Consider the following 17,234-nt stretch of genomic DNA (forward strand, 5'->3'; position numbering starts at 1 on the left):
GGCAAGCCCTAGGCGCTGAGGTTTTACACACAGCGCCACCTGCATCCCTTTTTCTTCAATCATACCTTTCATCTAAGAAGCTGAAGGCGGTACATGCACTTTTTCCCCTCCCTATTTTTGCTCACAAGAACCCTGCGAGGTATGTTTTGCTGAGAGATGGCAACTGACCCAAGATAACCCTGTTGCATAACATAGGCACTCCTTTTCACATTTCCTGCAGGGACAGAGGCTACACAGCAGTATTGGTGGTGGAGTCAGAAGCACATTGCCTGTGACCTCTGTGAAGGTATCTTCAGAGATGGTTCAAGACCTTGATTACACTTTCTCTACTTCTGAATTTTATAAGGATCAAGTCAAAATATAAACATCATCATTTTTGCAAAATCTGCCCCCATGTTTGTTGTTGTTTAGTCGTTTAGTCGTGTCCGACTCTTTGTGACCCCATGGACCAAAGCACGCCAGGCACTTCTGTCTTCCCCTGCCTCCTGCAGTTTAGCCAAACTCATGCTGGTAGCTTTGAGAACACTGTCCAACCATCTCGTCCTCTGTCGTCCCCTTCTCCTTGTGCCCTCCATCTTTCCCAACATCAGGGTCTTTTCCAAGGAGTCTTCTCTTCTCATGAGGTGGCCAAAGTATTGGAGCCTCAGCTTCAGAATCTGTCCTTCCAGTGAGCACTCCAGGCTGATTTCCTTAACAATGGAGAGGTTTGATCTTCTTGCAGTCCACGGGACTCTCAAGAGTCTCCTCCAGCACCATAATTCAAAAGCATCAATTCTCCAGCGATCAGCCTTCTTTATGGTCCCCATGTTTAGGTAGGCCTAACCAAGCTGGTGCATTTAGAAATAGGGTCAACACTGGGTAACGACTTAGCTAGTGTTTCCCGCCTTTCTAAAACAGGGAAAGTTGCAAAAGCCTTCCCTTAGGAATGCCCCATGACCATTCATAAAAGGTCTTGGAGGGCCCCGTTCTTATTTTGTTCTGATCCCTCCCCTCCTCTTGTTGGGAGGGATATAACCAGGGCTTTTTTCTAGCCCAAACTCGCTGGAACTCAAGCACCTCTCACGTGGGCGCCATTGCCATTATAAGAGTACAAGGGAGGCATTCATGGTGAGTTCCAGCACCTCTTTTTCTAGAAAAATAGCACTCAGTCAAAAAAAACATCTGCTTTGTATGCATGTAGGACACCACAACTTCTGTTGATGGCATCTCTAGGTAGGAGAAACCCTGGAGAGTTGCTTCCAGCTGGTTACACAATACTGAGCTAGATGGATGAACGGTATGATAAGGCAGCTTCCTACATCACTAACACTCTTCTCTAATGATTGTATTATTCCTTTTCTTTCATTGGTTTCTTTGGGGGAAAGGTTGGCTGGGAATTGAGTAGTACTTTGGAAAGCAAAACAACGAAACCTCAACTGAGATGCATGGAAACAATAAATGGTTTTTGGTGTGAGCTGGTGGAAGCTCATTAACCACAACCAGAAAGACAGGTAAGAAGTAAAGACAGTCACATGTCGAAGAAAAGACAGAGACACAGCTTTCTGGGGTTTTAGGAAAGAGCCATTCCCAGTCACACCTGGAAACACCTGGGATTGAACCTGGTCTGATGCTCTGTAATGGCAGAGCAGTTTCCATAACAGCCTTCCCAGTTTGGGGGAAACAAGGCTTCACCAGTCATAGTTTATGAAAGGGAAGGAGACTGGCTGAGCCTTGCTCATGCATTTCCATTTGCAGAGCAACTCACAACAGTATTTTCCAAGCACAATGTGTGTGTGAGGGGGGTGGGGGAAGTGTTCTCCCACAGGAAGGAATGTTAAGCACTCTCATAGTCGGTAATATTTAAATCAGCTGATCTACCTGCTTCATTAGAACTGGAAGTGCACATTGGCATTCATATCTTATAATCTCTCTTTCTCTTTTTCTCTCAGCATTGAGGTGCCATGAGGAACTCTTACCTTGCTCCGATACTTCTTTTTGGGGATCTCTTTCTTGCTGCAGGTAAGTCATACACAGACATACAGTGGTACCTTGGGTTAAGAACTTAATTTGTTCTGGAGGTCGATTCTGAACCTGAAACTGTTCTTAACCTGAGGTACCACTTTAGCTAATGCTGCCACCGCGCTGCCAGAGCATGATTTCTGTTCTCATCCTGAAGCAAAGTTCTTAACCCGAGGTAGTATTTCTGGGTTAGCGGAGTCTGTAACCTGAAGCGTCTGTAACCTGAGGTACCACTATACAAGCTTCATAAACAATAAGTATGATAGGGATAAAGAACTGGAGACTAGTGGTGCTGGCGAGGCTAATCTCATGTTTCAAGGCTTCCCTTCTCAATCCCATCATAGAACCGAACCCTTCTCCCCTGCTAAGCACCTCTTATTTTGTTCTCCTGTGCTTTATGAAAGCAAAGACACAGTCCCCGGTTCAAAACTCATTGCCTGTTGGGAGGGCTATATGAAAGTATGGCTGCTCACCCTATGGAAAAGAAGGTAAGAGAAATCTTTTTGCCTGGGACTTGGTTCAGGAGTGAGCCTGTGGGTGCGGTAAGTTGTATTCCTTCTTCATGGGGACAAAATTCTGCTTAGAATTAGCTGCAGACCAGGAGTTTGGGACGCTGTGGAGAAATTCTCCGGCACAACATCACCCAGGAGAGCAATTGCATCACCCATGTCAGCAATTGCTTGTAGGATGCCGGTGATGTTCAATGTCATTTATTTTGCACTGGGGGTGGTGGTATTGTTTAATCATAAGGCGTGGGCTTTAGGTACGGACACATATTTAAAACAGGAGATTCTGTGAACTGAATTAGCAGCTTTTTACTCATGCAAGCCATAGACAATTTTTACCATTGAAATTATCTGAAGAACATGAAGGTGTGATTCACCTTGTTTGTTCTGCATTGTCCTTTTTGCACACACTAATACCATCATTCCCATTGTCTGCCAAAGATTGTGTGCATGTGTGAACCAGCCCCAAGTGGAATATTTGAGTCGGCACTACTGAACTTATTTACAAGTGAAAATCAGGACTTTACTGACAAACCTTTAACTGGATTTCTTCTCGTGGTAGCATATATGATCATCAAGATCTTCTGGAAAGTTCTTAAAAGGGCTACTTTATTATTATTATTTTTTGTATTGATGAGTATGGCATACAGCCCTCACGGAAAAGCTCACACACATTATGATTGGCAAGATGAATAAAATACAAGGACACTTTTGCTGAAGGTTAGTGAAAGTCTACTGTCTTTATAAATATGCCACCAAGTGGAAGACATGCGGATTTCATGATAACCAAATAACAGTAGTAGTTTTATATTTCCTATTTATAGAAATCTTTGCCATTATTCTGCGGGAACTATTATTATCGCAAGGGTGAAGTTATCTCCAGAGTATGGAGTTGTAGTTTTTTTGTTTGTTGATAACAAGTTGGATTATGTAGCACAACTGCGGAATGACAATAAAAGGTTAGCCCCCCCCCCCAAAAAAAAGGAGAGTGAAATTTTTGGGTTCTACTTATTAACGTATGCTTGAAGTAGCCCTGATTAGTTACGCAAAAAGGCTTAATTTTAACTTGTTTTCTCTTTTCTTTTGCTGTTCCGCAGGACTCACAATTGATAGGAACCTCATAAAGAAGGAATGCATTTGGACAAGGCATTATGTTGGAAGCAGTCTAAGTGGTTTATATTGCTGCTATGAAACAGGTGAATATTACTGAACTTGCTTTTTTGTTACATTGCAAGTGTGGTTAAAATCCTGCTAATGTTTTCATCTGTTTATAATGGTCTCCTAAAATTATTATAAATTTTCCTCATTCTTTTCTGAAGTTCTTGTCCTTTTTGTTTCTGAGCTTCCCATTTAATTTTGCCATTTCAGCCTAGTCCATCAACTTTGTTTGCCATTCTTCCTTGGTTGGAATTGTTTCTCCTTTCTATCTCTGAGCTAGCAACATCTGTGCGGCTGTTGTCACGTACATAAAAATTATTTGCTGGTCCCTTGGAATCTTGGTACCTGTTGTTGTTCAGTCGTTTAGTCATGCCCGACTCTTCGTGACCCCCTGGACCAGAGCACGCCAGGCACTCCTGTCTTCCACTGACTCCCGCAGTTTGGTCAAACTCATGTTAGTAGCTTCGAGAACACTGTCCAACCATCTTGTCCTCTGTCGTCCCCTTCTCCTTGTGCCCCCCATCTTTCCCAACATCAGGGTCTTTTCCAGGGAGTCTTCTCTTCTCATGAGGTGACCAAAGTATTGGAGCCTCAGCTTCAGGATTTGTCCTTCCAGTGAGCACTCAGGGCTGATTTCCTTCAGAATGGATAGGTTTGAGCTTCTTGCAGTCCATGGGACTCTCAAGACTCTCCTCCAGCACCGTAATTCAAAAGTATCAATTCTTTGGTGATCAGCCTTCCTTATGGTCCAGCTCTCACTTCCATACATCACTACTGGGAAAACCATAGGTTTAACTATACGGACCTTTGTTGGCAAGGTGATGTATCTGCTTTTTAAGATGCTGTCTAGGTTTGTCATCACTTTTCTCCCAAGAAGCAGGCGTCTTTTAATTTTGTGACTGCTGCCAGCATCTGCAGTGATCATGGAGCCCAAGAAAGTAAAATCTCTCACTGCCTCCATTTCTTCCCCTTTTATTTGCCAGGAGGTGATGGGACTAGTGGCCATTATCTTAGTTTTTTTGCTAAGCTTCAGATCATATTTTGCGCTCTCCTCTTTCACCCTCATTAAAAGTTTCTGTAATTCCTCCTCACTTTCAGCCATTAAAGTTGTGTCATCTGCATATCTGAGGCTGTTGATATTTGGTACCTATAATTCATAATAAAAAAGCTTCTGGTTTTTAAAGAAAGGTTATTTTAAACATCTTTTTCATTTCATTATATATCAGTTTCCAAAAGGTTTTGATTACCTTACACTCCCACCACATTACCAAACTTACTTATAAACCAAAATCAGGACCTTTAATTGAATTTCTTCTGGTAGCAGCATATACGGTTGTCAAGAACTTCTGGAAAGTTCTTAAAAGGGCTACTTTAAAATCTTGGTATAGATTAGTATGGTATACAGGCCTCACTGAAAAGCTAACACACATGTTGCAACTGGCCGGTAGAATAAAGCACATGAAGGGCAGTGGGGCTTTATTGTCCTTACAAATATGCCAGAAAGTTGAAGACATGGATTTCATAGTATCATAGTATCTTAGAATTGGGAGGGACCCAAGGGTCATCTAGTCCAATCCCCTGCAATGCAGGAATCTTAGCTAAAGACAAATGGCCACTCTACCTTTGCTTAAAAACCTCCAAGGAAGGAGAGTCCACAAGCTCCCGAGGGAGTTCGTTCCACTGCTGAACACTTACTTTCAGAAAGATTTTCCTGCTGTGTATTCGAAACTCCTTTCTTGTAACTTGAAGCCTTTGGTTCAATTCCTACCATCCAGAGCAGGAGAAAACAAGCTTTCCCCCTCTACCATGTGACGGCCCTTGAATCATTTGAAGATGGTTAACATATCTCCTCTAGGTCTTCTCTTCTCCAAGCTAAACATACCCAGCTCCCTTGATCATCTTGGTTGCCCTACCCCACACGTTTCAGATGATACTCAAATAATATTAATAATTTTGTATTTCCTCTTTATAGAAATGTTCACCATTTTTGTGTGGGAAGTGTTATTATCACAAGGGTGAAGTTATCTCCAGAGTGGAGAGTTGTAATTTTTTTGCTTGTTGAATATGATTTTGCTTATGTAACACAACTGCAAAATGGGTATAAAAACTTAGGGGGAGAGAGAGAGAGAGAGAGAGAGAGAGAGAGAGAGAGAGAAAAGAGATTTGGGTTTTACTTATAATGTATGCTTTAAGTAGACCTAATCAGGTATACAAAATGGCCTTAAAATAAATAAATTCATTTTGCTGTTCCACAGGACCCAAAACTCAGACCAACTCTGTATGCAATAATTATGGTTGCAGCTCCATAAAGATGATGTGTTTTTGGACAAGGGAGTTTGTCCGAAGCAATTTGAACGGTGTATATTGCTGCAGAAAAGTGTAAGTCCAAATATTGTGGAAAACTCCATAAGATCAGAAACCTAACAATGCAGTCAATGATGATGATGATGATGCTTCTACCTGTATTCTACTGACCATAATTTGAAGCTCTGTTCAGGACTCCAAACTAAATGCATGCAAGCTTTCTATGCAGACAGTGATCTAGGTTGCAGGAATTGAATGTGTGACCTCACTATTCTTTTCACACATTTGCTTCAAAGGCCTGAAGAAGACTAAATAATTTTGGAGAGGCTATCATTTCCTCTTTTTGGTTGATATAATTATTAGCAAATCTTTGGGGTTAGAACCAATAGTTTCTTTCTTTTCTTTTCTTTCTTTCTTTCTTTCTTTCTTTCTTTCTTTCTTTCTTTCTCTTTCTTTCGTTCTTTCTTTCTTTCTTTCCATCCATCATCTATATCATCTCTCTCTCTCTCTCTCTCTCTCTCTCTCTCTCTCTCTCTCTCTCATCTATCTATCTATCATCTATCTATCTATATCTATCATCTATCTATCTAATAATAATCCAGAGTTATATGTTACACCTAAGGTCTGTTTCTCAGGTGTCAAAGGTCAGGATAAAGAGGTGCATCTTTAGCTTGGGTCACATGTTTATTTTCCATTTCAGAATGGAAATAGTATAACCTCCTCATCCAGTGTCTCCTTGGTCAATATGTCCTCAGCTAGAACCTCCTCGGCCAAAACTTCCCCAGCCAATACCTCCTCCCATAGTAGACTTTCATCCTGTGAAAACAATTACAGAGTTACCATGGCCATATTACAAGTTTTTGTTAACTCCGCTTTCATGTTTTAAAACATTAAAACAACTTGCATGTTTTCATGTGGGAGTGGGTGAATGTTCAAGGATGCAGAAGCAAACCCATTCACCAGGGTCCCAATTCCACATGCACTAAGCTGACTTTGCAACATTAAACAAAAAGTTCATAAAGGGGCTTCTAAGCATGTTCAGAAGAGTGCACTTAGAAACTTCCACATCATCCGGAACCCTGATAATGCTGGGTTCCTGCCTACATGGAGGTTTCTATCTGTATATAATCTGAAGCGCCATTCAAGCTTTTACACTATGAAAGTCTGTTTTGTGGGCTGGGATACCATGGTCGGGCTTTTATGTGCAAACCCTCTGCTCTCTTCACACATTCTCTCTGAAAGCCAAAAACTCTTAACATTCAGACAGACAATTTTGCAATTGCGTGGTCTTCTGTTGTTCCGCATGATATTTTACAGGAAATATCTTGGGTTCCACCTTTAATAGCTCTACAGATATCAGTGGTGCCTCTTGCAATGTTCTGGTATTATTATTTTACTTACTTAGAATTTCAAAAGAAATTTAAAGTTCACTCCACATTGTTACTCACAGGCCCTCCAAGTGTCCTTATTTTCCTGGGATGTCCCTGATTTAGAGAAGCTACACCGGTTTCTTTTTTATTATATATATATATATATATATAATTTTTATTTATTTTCCATTTAATATTATGCATTCACATCACCATTATCCACTTTACTGCCCTTGACTTCCTTCCCTCCTGCCTCATGACTTTTGAAATTAAACATTATATCATTGCAATTTATACGTTTTCCAATTCTAATTACAGAATGGCTCAAAATTTAAATAAACAGAAGCAGCCGCAGCCGCAGAAGAAGAAGAAGATGCACAATCCTAAGACTATATAATAAAACTGTAATTAGAAACAGAAATGGCTATGAAATTATGGACATGGAATGTTAATGGACTAAATAATAAAGTTAAAAGAAATAAAAATTGAACGAATTTTATTGAAGAGAAAATTGAACATTATTTGTTTACAAGAAACATGTGGCAAGGAAGCACAGAAAAAAAATTAACAAAAAAATAGGAAATGAATTTATATCTTGAGATAAAAGTAAAAAAAGAGGTGTGGTTTTGTGTATTAGAGATAGATATGAAGCATGGCAGATCTTCAAGGATGAGGAGGGATGGCAAAAAATTAATAATAGTTGGAATTTATGCACCAAATGGCTCAAAGCCTGAATTTAATAAATCATTGAACAAGAAACTTTTAGATTATATGGATTAAAAAAAATCATAATGGGGGACTTAAATGGGGTGGTTTCATTGGAAATGGACAGATCAAAAAGAAAAGCAGAATCTAAAGAGGAGAAACTACCTAAGACTTTCTTCTCTTTGGTAGAAAGCTGCAATCTAATAGACATTTGGAGATTAAGACACCCATTGGACAAGCAATTCCCGTTCTTCTCAGAGCCTAATCAATCAGCTGGAAGGACAAACTACTTTTGGATATCCAGCGAATTAGCAATAAGGATTACAAAAGTAGAAATTCAACCAAAAACTTTATTGGAGCATAATTCATTTTTTTTATTATTAAGAGGAATAGATAAATCAACTTTTCGATGGAGATTGAATGGTAGATTGAATGGTAGATCAGGAAATAAATGAAAAGGCACAAAAAACCTTAAAAGACTATTTCAAAATTAATCTGAATGAAGAGACAAAAAATTAGTACAAAGGTGTAATGAGAGGTTTTTCCATACAGCAAAATAGTTTTTTGTATTCTTGTTCAATTAGTTATTTCAGCAAATCCTTTCCATTTTTGCTTTTATCTTAATAATTTATCTTAATATATTATAACTTTACATTATCACCTGTTAACAATCCATCTTTAAGTACTCCTTTATAACATTACTGCTAAAACCACATAACTTCATTCCAACATCCTTCTAACATTCCTTAATTTTACAATATTTCTGTAGATAGTCTTTAAATTTCTTCCAATCTTCTTCTACTGACTCTTCTCCCAGGTCTCGGATTCTGCCAGTTATTTCCGCCAGCTCCATGTACTCCATTCATTCAGCTCCATGTACTCCATCACCTTCATTCAGCCAAGAGCATAAGGTCAAACAGATTCCTCACTGGCCTTGCAGACAACTTCATTGTCCAGAAAGTGGGAGAAGCAACAAGAGGAACAGCCATTTTAGATCTGGTCCTAACCAATGTTGATGACCTGGTTAGTGGGGTAGAAGTGGAATTAGGCGCGAGTGATCATGCTCTTCTGAAGTTTACTATACAGCGGAAAGGAGCAGCCAAGCATACTAGGACTCAATTTCTTGACTTTAAGAAAGCCGACTTCATAAAACTTAGGGAAGTGCTGGGTGAGATCCCATGGACAGTAATACTAAAAGGAAAGGGAGTTCATGATGGCTGGGAGTTTGTTAAGAGGGAGATAGTAAAAGCACAACTTCAGGCAATACCAATGAGATGGAAGGTGCCTAAAGAAGCCAGGGTGGCTATCTAAAGAACTTTTAACTGAGTTAAGATTAAAAAAGGATGTGTACAAAAAATGGAATATGGGGGGAACCACCAAAGAGGAATTCAAACAAATAGCCAGCACCTGTAGACACAAAGTCAGTAAAGCTAAAGCACAGAATGAACTCAGGCTTGCTAGAGAGGTTAAAAGCAACAAAAAAGGCTTTTATGGGTATGTTCGTAGCAAAAGGAAGAACAAAGAAACAGTGGGGTCACTCAGAGGAGAAGATGGTGAAATGCAAACAGGGGACACAGAATGGGCTGAACTCCTCAATGCCTTCTTTGCCTCAGTCTTCTCCGATAAAGAAAACAATGCCCAACCTGAAGAATTTGGAGCAAATGATTAAGCAGAGGAAACACAGCCCAGAATAACTAAGGAGATAGTACAAGAATACTTGGCTAGTTTAGATGTATTCAAGTCTCCAGGGCCAGATGAACTGCATCCAAGAGTATTAAAAGAACTGGCAGATGTGATCTCAGAACCACTGGCAGTCATCTTCGAGAATTCCTGGAGAACAGGTGAAGTCCCGGCAGACTGGAGGAGGGCAAATGTTGTCCCTATTTTCAAAAAGGGGAAAAGAGAGGACCCAAATAATTACCGCCCAGTCAGTCTGACATCAATACCAGGGAAGATTCTGGAGCAGATCATTAAGCAAACAGTCCGTGAGCACCTAGAAAGGAATGCTGTGATCACCAATAGTCAGCATGGATTTCTGAAAAATAAGTCATGTCAGACTAACCTGATCTCATTTTTTGACAGAATTACAAGCCTGGTAGATGAAGGGAACGCAGTGGATGTAGCCTACCTTGATTTCAGCAAGGCATTTGACAAGGTGCCCCATGATATTCTTGTAAAGAAGCTGGTAAAATGCGGTCTTGACTATGCTACCACTCAGTGGATTTGTAACTGGCTGACTGACCAAACCTAAAGGGTGCTCATCAATGGTTCCTCTTCATCCTGGAGAAGAGTGACTAGTGGTGTGCCACAGGGTTCTGTCTTGGGCCCGGTCTTATTCAACATCTTTATCAACGACGTGGATGATGGACTCAAGGGCATCCTGATCAAATTTGCAGATGACACCAAACTGGAAGGGGTGGCTAACACCCCAAAGGACAGGATCACACTTCAAAATGACCTTGACAGATTAGAGAACTGGGCCAAAACAAACAAGATGAATTTTAACAGGGAGAAATGTAAAGTATTGCACTTGGGCAAAAAAAATGAGAGGCACAAATACAAGATGGGTGACACCTGGCTTGAGAGCAGTACGTGTGAAAAGGATCTAGGAGTCTTGGTTGACCACAAACTTGACATAAGCCAACAGTGTGACGCGGCAGCTAAAAAAGCCAATGCAATTCTGGGCTGCATCGATAGGAGTATAGCATCTAGATCAAGGGAAGTAATAGTGCCACTGTATTCTGCTCTGGTCAGACCTCACCTGGAGTACTGTGTCCAGTTCTGGGCACCACAGTTCAAGAAGGACACTGACAAACTGGAACGTGTCCAGAGGAGGGCAACCAAAATGGTCAAAGGCCTGGAAACGATGCCTTATGAGGAACGGCTAAGGGAGCTGGGCATGTTTAGCCTGGAGAAGAGGAGGTTAAGGGGTGATATGATAGCCATGTTCAAATATATAAAAGGATGTCACATAGAGGAGGGAGAAAGGTTGTTTTCTGCTGCTCCAGAGAAGTGAACACGGAGCAATGGATCCAAACTACAAGAAAGAAGATTCCACCTAAACATTAGGAAGAACTTCCTGACAGTAAGAGCTGTTCGACAGTGGAATTTGCTGCCAAGGAGTGTGGTGGAGTCTCCTTCTTTGGAGGTCTTTAAGCAGAGGCTTGACAACCATATGTCAGGAGTGCTCTGATGGTGTTTCCTGCTTGGCAGGGGGTTGGACTCGATGGCCCTTGTGGTCTCTTCCAACTCTATGATTCTATGATTCTATGATCTGCCATTCTTCCCGGGTGGGTAGATCTTGTGTCTTCCAATACTTTGCGATGAGTATTCTTGCTGCTGTTGTGGCATACATAAAAAAAATTCTATCCTTCTTTGACACCAATTGGCCGACCATGCCCAGGAGAAAGGCCTCTGGTTTCTTCAGGAAGGTATATTTAAATACCTTTTTCATTTCATTATAGATATCTCCCAGAAAGCCTTAATCCTTGGGCACGTCCACCAAAGGTGAAAGAATGTACCTTCAGTCTCTTTACATTTCCAACATTTATTATCGGGCAAATGATATATTTTTGCAAGCTTGACTGGTGTCATGTACCACCTGTATATCATTTTCATAATATTCTCTCTTAAGGCATTACATGCTGTAAACTTCATACCTGTGGTCCATAACTGTTCCCAGTCAGCCAGCATAATGTTGTGTCCCACATCTTGTGCCCATTTTATCATAGCAGATTTCACCATTTCATCCTGAGTGTTCCAATTCAACAGCAAGTTATACATTCTTGACAGAGTCTTAGTTTTGGGATCTAACAGTTCTGTTTCCAATTTTGATTTTTCCACCTGGAAGCCAATTTTCTTGTCCAATTTGTATGCCTCCATTATTTGATAATAGTGAAGCCAATCTCGCACTTTGTCTTTTAGTTTTTCAAAGCTCTGCAATTTCAATTTATCTCCCTCTTGTTCCAAACAGAGCCTGTATTTCCCAGCTCAATCACTGAGAGCACTGGCTTCAAATAAAAGTATTTAGTGTCACCAGTCCTGTTCTGTGGAACACTTCCGAGGGTAGATTTCGCAGGCATCCTTGCTATTGACTTTCAGGCATCTCCTGAGAAGCTTTTTATGTCAACAAGCCTCTGCAACTCTTTAAATTTTCTTAATTGGCCATAGTCACCTTCAATGATCATGTCACATTGTTATTAATTGTCTTTTGTTTCATTGTGCACATATTTTATGAGATGGTGGCATATAAATACTTCTAAAAATAAATGCATTTCCAAGAAACTCCACAAAATTCTGCAATAAACTGTCAGAACATTTCAATCACCCTGCAAGTACATACAACAATTAATCGTTTGATCTAAATTGCTGAGACCATAAAGTCCAAACACAAGAGGAGGGGAGAGACCTAAATGTAATTGAGCTTCTCCTTGATTTAAAATGTCTGAGACCATAAAATCCTAAAATGAAAAATGAGACAGAAATGTAATTTCAGATCATTTCTAATTTAAGTGTTGCCTGTAGCTACTAACCCAATCCAGGCAGACCCTGTTACTCTCCAGTTCAGTTCCCCTTCTTATATCCTTCCATCATAATAAAGCTGTATGACCTTTTTCTGTGACATGGTTTATGATAATGTGACAAACTTACTGGCTTTTCTGTACGGTTCCTGGATGTGCTTCTCTAACGCAGCAGCCAATAACACCCACATCCAATTTGAGGCCATTGCATCCCTGTGGGAGTTGTTATCATTCATGGTTCTGAAACAATCCTCCAACTCAGTTACTCTACGCTTTCCTTGATGAGATAAAAGAAACTTTTCCTACCCCCTTAAAAAGAGGAGTTAAATAAAGTAGATCTATTTATATATTTATATATATTTATATACAAGCTCTATTCATAATAATACAAGCTCTATTCATATAATCCAATGGAATAAAATGGCCACATAACCCACACGTTAAACCAAGGGTGGTGAAACTTTTTCAGTCCAAGGACTACATTTCCTCGGAAACCAACTTTCTGTTGGAAACCAACTTTTCAGGGGACACCTGCTAGTAGTGTTTGAGAACAGAAGCAAAAATGGGTGTAGCAGGGGATGTTGATTTAGTATCATATTATTTATTCCCCATCTAGATAAGCTAAAAGCATTATCATAATTCTAGAACACGTTTTAGCCAAGCAAAAGCACTACGGTAAAGGTAAAGGACCCCTGGATGGTAAAGTCCAGTCAAAGGCGACTACAGGATTGTGGCGCTCATCTCGCTTTCATGCTGAGGGATCCAGAATTTGTCCACAGAAAGCTTTCTGGGTCATGTGGCCAGCATGACTAAACCACTTCTGGCACAATGGGATACTGTGATGGAAACCAGAGCACACGGAAGCACCGTTTACCTTCCCGTCGCAGCGGTACCTATTTATCTACTTGCACTGGTGTGCTTTTGAACTGCTAGGTGTCTAAACAACTCATTTATCATTCACAAGGCTGTGGTTATGGAAGAAACCTCCATCAGGTTATATATGTGTGTAAATAAACCATATATCATAAAGACACCAGTCTCTGCTATGCCTCATTTCCCAGAACGAAACATGGGTAATGCGCCTGGAACTCCCTGGAAAACTGAACTGCTCTGAGATTAGAGGTGGTGTGTAAAATTATCCTGGATATAAGTTGTCCAGGGCTTTGTATAGCAACACACAAGCTTTGAAGCTAGCCTAGTAGCATATAGGCAGGCAGTGCAGGTTGTCACATGCTGTTGGCTGTCTGCCCCCACCAGCAGTCCAGCTGCTACATTCTGTAATTAAGCATCTCACGATGCTGTTCTATTGAGTTCTGTAGGACTCAGCCTGCAATGTTTTGGTAGCTTGCTTGTGAATCAGTCCCACTTAATGCAAAGGTATTTGCTTCGGAATATATGCATAGGGCTGTGTTATTAGGCAGCAATTCTAGAAACACTTACTTAGGAGAAGGTTACAGATAGGTAGCCATGTTGGTCTGCCATAGTCAGAACAAAATAAAAAAATTCCTTCCAGTAGCACCTTAAAGACCAACTAAGTTAGTTCTTGGTATGAGCTTTCGTGTGCATGCAGATATCTGAAGAAGTGTGCATGCACACGAAAGCTCATACCAAGAACTAATTTAGTTGGTCTTTAAGGTGCTACTGGAAGGAATTTTTTTTATTTTGGGAGAAGGTATTCGGGAGTTCCACATACCCCTACATGATCTCCATGCATGTTTATTATTCATTCATTTAGCAAGCTATATAAACTGCTCAAAGAGCTTTAAGTGGTGTCCATAATGGAATTATTATTGACTGAAGGTGAAAAATAAGAGTGTGTGTCTCACTTTGGCTTCTTGTTCCCTCTTCCCTTTTAAGATACAACATCCTGCCATGAAGATCTTGTCTATTCTTTCTGTTGTTTTCATCCTGTCATTTCTGGTTGCTCCAGGTAAGTTGTATTTAAACTTGCAAAGGGATTCTTTTGTGGCAAGGCAGATGACTCCACAATGAACTGAAGAGATTTGAGATTCCTACTGTTCTTCTTCCTACCTGGAAACTATTTTAAAACTGACCTCTAACATCTCTGAAAAATCAGGAAAATTCTGCATGGATCCATGACCTTTTGCACCTTGCCCTGGTGAATATTCCAAATATTATGTAGATTAAATTGCTTGTGAGATGACAGCATAGTTAAATTTAGCAGTTAACAAATGGAGTATTTTCCTCTCTCTCTGTCTGTTTTTTTAAGTAGTCAGAGTGAGAGTGAGAATGAGAGTGAGAGAAGGAGAGACCAGTAGTCCAGAACTCCAAGATCTGGGGTGAAATTTGCATGTATCTCTAATTCTGACCAACTCTTTCTTTCTATACAGGATTCACACACATAGGAATTACCAGTCGCGAACAATGTGAATATTTTTAAGGCAAATGCCTTCTATTCCAGTGTGAAGAAAACTGGAGAAAAGTTGGGAAATGTGCTGCAGATGTGTATTGTTGCGTTCAAGAATAAGTGCAAAAAATCAAGATTCCCCGTTATTAATGCAGCTTTGTTTACTCCACTAGCAACTTGGGGGGCCATAGACTCCCATTTCTGGCTCACACTAAAAGATGTTTGATCTTGAGATATAAATAGATGCTGCATGTGCTCAGTGACTGACTCTGCCAGGAATAGAGAGAATGGTGTTTGCCTTGTCTTAAGCAGCTTTTCCATAGACCAGAGGGAACTTCACCTCCCAGCATTACTGACCTCACTCATTTTGGTCCCCATGTTCTTCTTCCCACAGCCCTAGTATTCCAGAAATGAAAGAAGAAAGCCTGATTTGCATTTTAAATAATATTTATTAAAGTTTCCAAGAAAAAGGAGAAAAAAGAAGAAAAAAATTACATAGTCCAAAAAATAGAGAAAAAAGTACAAAATACAGAAAAAAGAGAAAAGGAAAAATAAGAACAAGTTAAAAACAAATCCCTCTTTCTCTGTCTTATAATTCATTTACTTATTTCCATGACTTCCCCACACTTCCCTCCTTTGTATTCCAATTCAAATAATTCATTCAGCAAATTTTTCCCTCTTGTTTTATCTTAGTTCTTTATCTTAAACATATTATATGATTCTATTTTTCATCTAATTATCAAGCCATTTTTTGCACATTCCTTTTTAACCTTATTGTTAGAAATCACTTCGTTTCATTCCTACTTCATTTTGACATCCATTGATTTTACACTGTTTCTGAAATAGTCCTTAAATTTCTTCCCATAAAGTTTCAAAATTTAAACCATATTTATACCTAACTTCTTCAAACCTTTCTACTAATGCCAATTATTTCCTTTCCAACAAATTCCCTGTTATTTCATTAATATCAAACTAATTCCAAAAACAAATAAAAGTTCTCCTCAAATTTTTATCCAACGTCCCTTCTTCCTGGTTTCAGGTTATGTCAGTCCTTTCAAGTCTCACGTCCAGTCCATCAATCTGGTGTTCTGATATCCGAGGCTCTTAAGTCTCTTCCATGCCCCGAAGAAAGCCTGATTTGCCAGCAAGATCCGCCAGTGAATGAATGCACTGTTGATGCCCTTGCGGCTGCTAAGCCCATCACTTCCACCAAATATGACCCAAACACTTCAGCAGTTCAGCTTTCCTTCTTTTCTTCTTCATGTGTTGTGTGAATTTTAGTAATAAAAATGGATGCAACAGCTTCTTGGATTTTATATTTTCAAACACAAGGGACTTGTCATTCTGTGTTTCCCAGCATTGCTCTCACACACCTGAAAGAAAGAGTTGGGACACAAGTACTTGGATAATTAACACTATAATTCAGTGCTCCCCCCCCCCAAAAAAAGTTTAGGGGTGTTGGGCTGGCTGATAGCAGCACCTCCTCCGACCCTCAGAAGACCCCTCCGGTAATGGGAACACCAAACACAGCATTCTTGAGGAGCGGGTCCTGGTGCTATGGACTCACGGCTGCTCATGTGAGCACCCAAACTCAGCAGAGTAAAACAGAAGTGGAGCTGTGGAGGTTTTGCAGCCTACCTAATTTATTTCTACTAATTAGCCAAATTAAAGAGCATAACAAACATGTACGAGAGGAGCAGCTCTCATACAGACATCCTGTCTCTTCGCAAGACAGAACAAAGAGTACAAAACACACACACACAGTAATGGAAGTCTCACAGACTGGCTTCCGTCTCTTCCTTTCCCACAGAACAGAAAGTAAACAATAGGATCATGTGATCCTTGCAATGGGAAGAATGAAAATACTGACAAGGGGTACTCTCATTTTCCTACTCCTATTGAAATACTGCCCCTCAATGAGGCCAAACTTTGACTCACAAAATGTTTAGGGGTATGCATACCCCAGGGAGAAAAAGAAGCACTGCTATAACTGTAATCCTCTTTTAAAGCAATCCAAGTTGGTCTCCATGACTACCTCTTACGGCAACTAATGTCGTAGTTTAATTATGAGTTGTGCAGGGGTGCCAACTTGAATAAAATATTCTGGGGGCCCCACATAATCAATCACATGATTCAGTGCACACATACCATTTGAATGGGAATGACCATCAACTTTGGGGGGCCCAGCCCCCTCAAATATTTTACTGTGGGGGCCGAAGCCCTCACAGCCCCTAGAAGTTGACTCCTATGGAGCTGTGTGAGGAAGTACTTTGTTGTGTATGTCCTGAATCTTCCAATGTTCAGC

The 17,234-nt window shown here is 40.3% G+C and overlaps 1 long non-coding RNA gene across 3 annotated transcripts; it reads left to right on the forward strand.

The window, feature by feature from the left end:
* Window positions 1-1,859: 1,859 nt before the first annotated feature.
* Window positions 1,860-15,039, forward strand: LOC309338127. 3 transcript variants are annotated; one of them, XR_014154737.1, is made up of 5 exons: window positions 1,860-1,998; window positions 3,602-3,700; window positions 5,918-6,041; window positions 14,419-14,491; window positions 14,913-15,039. It is a non-coding gene; the product is annotated as an uncharacterized lncRNA (long non-coding RNA). The 3 variants fall into 3 exon arrangements; XR_014154739.1 differs by lacking the exon at window positions 1,860-1,998 and adding an exon at window positions 2,387-2,486; XR_014154738.1 differs by lacking the exons at window positions 14,419-14,491; window positions 14,913-15,039 and adding an exon at window positions 7,655-7,714.
* Window positions 15,040-17,234: the final 2,195 nt, after the last annotated feature.

This window comes from Podarcis erhardii, assembly GCF_964252035.2.
Source record: "Podarcis erhardii genome assembly, chromosome: 3".
NCBI classification, from domain to species: Eukaryota; Metazoa; Chordata; class Lepidosauria; order Squamata; family Lacertidae; genus Podarcis; species Podarcis erhardii.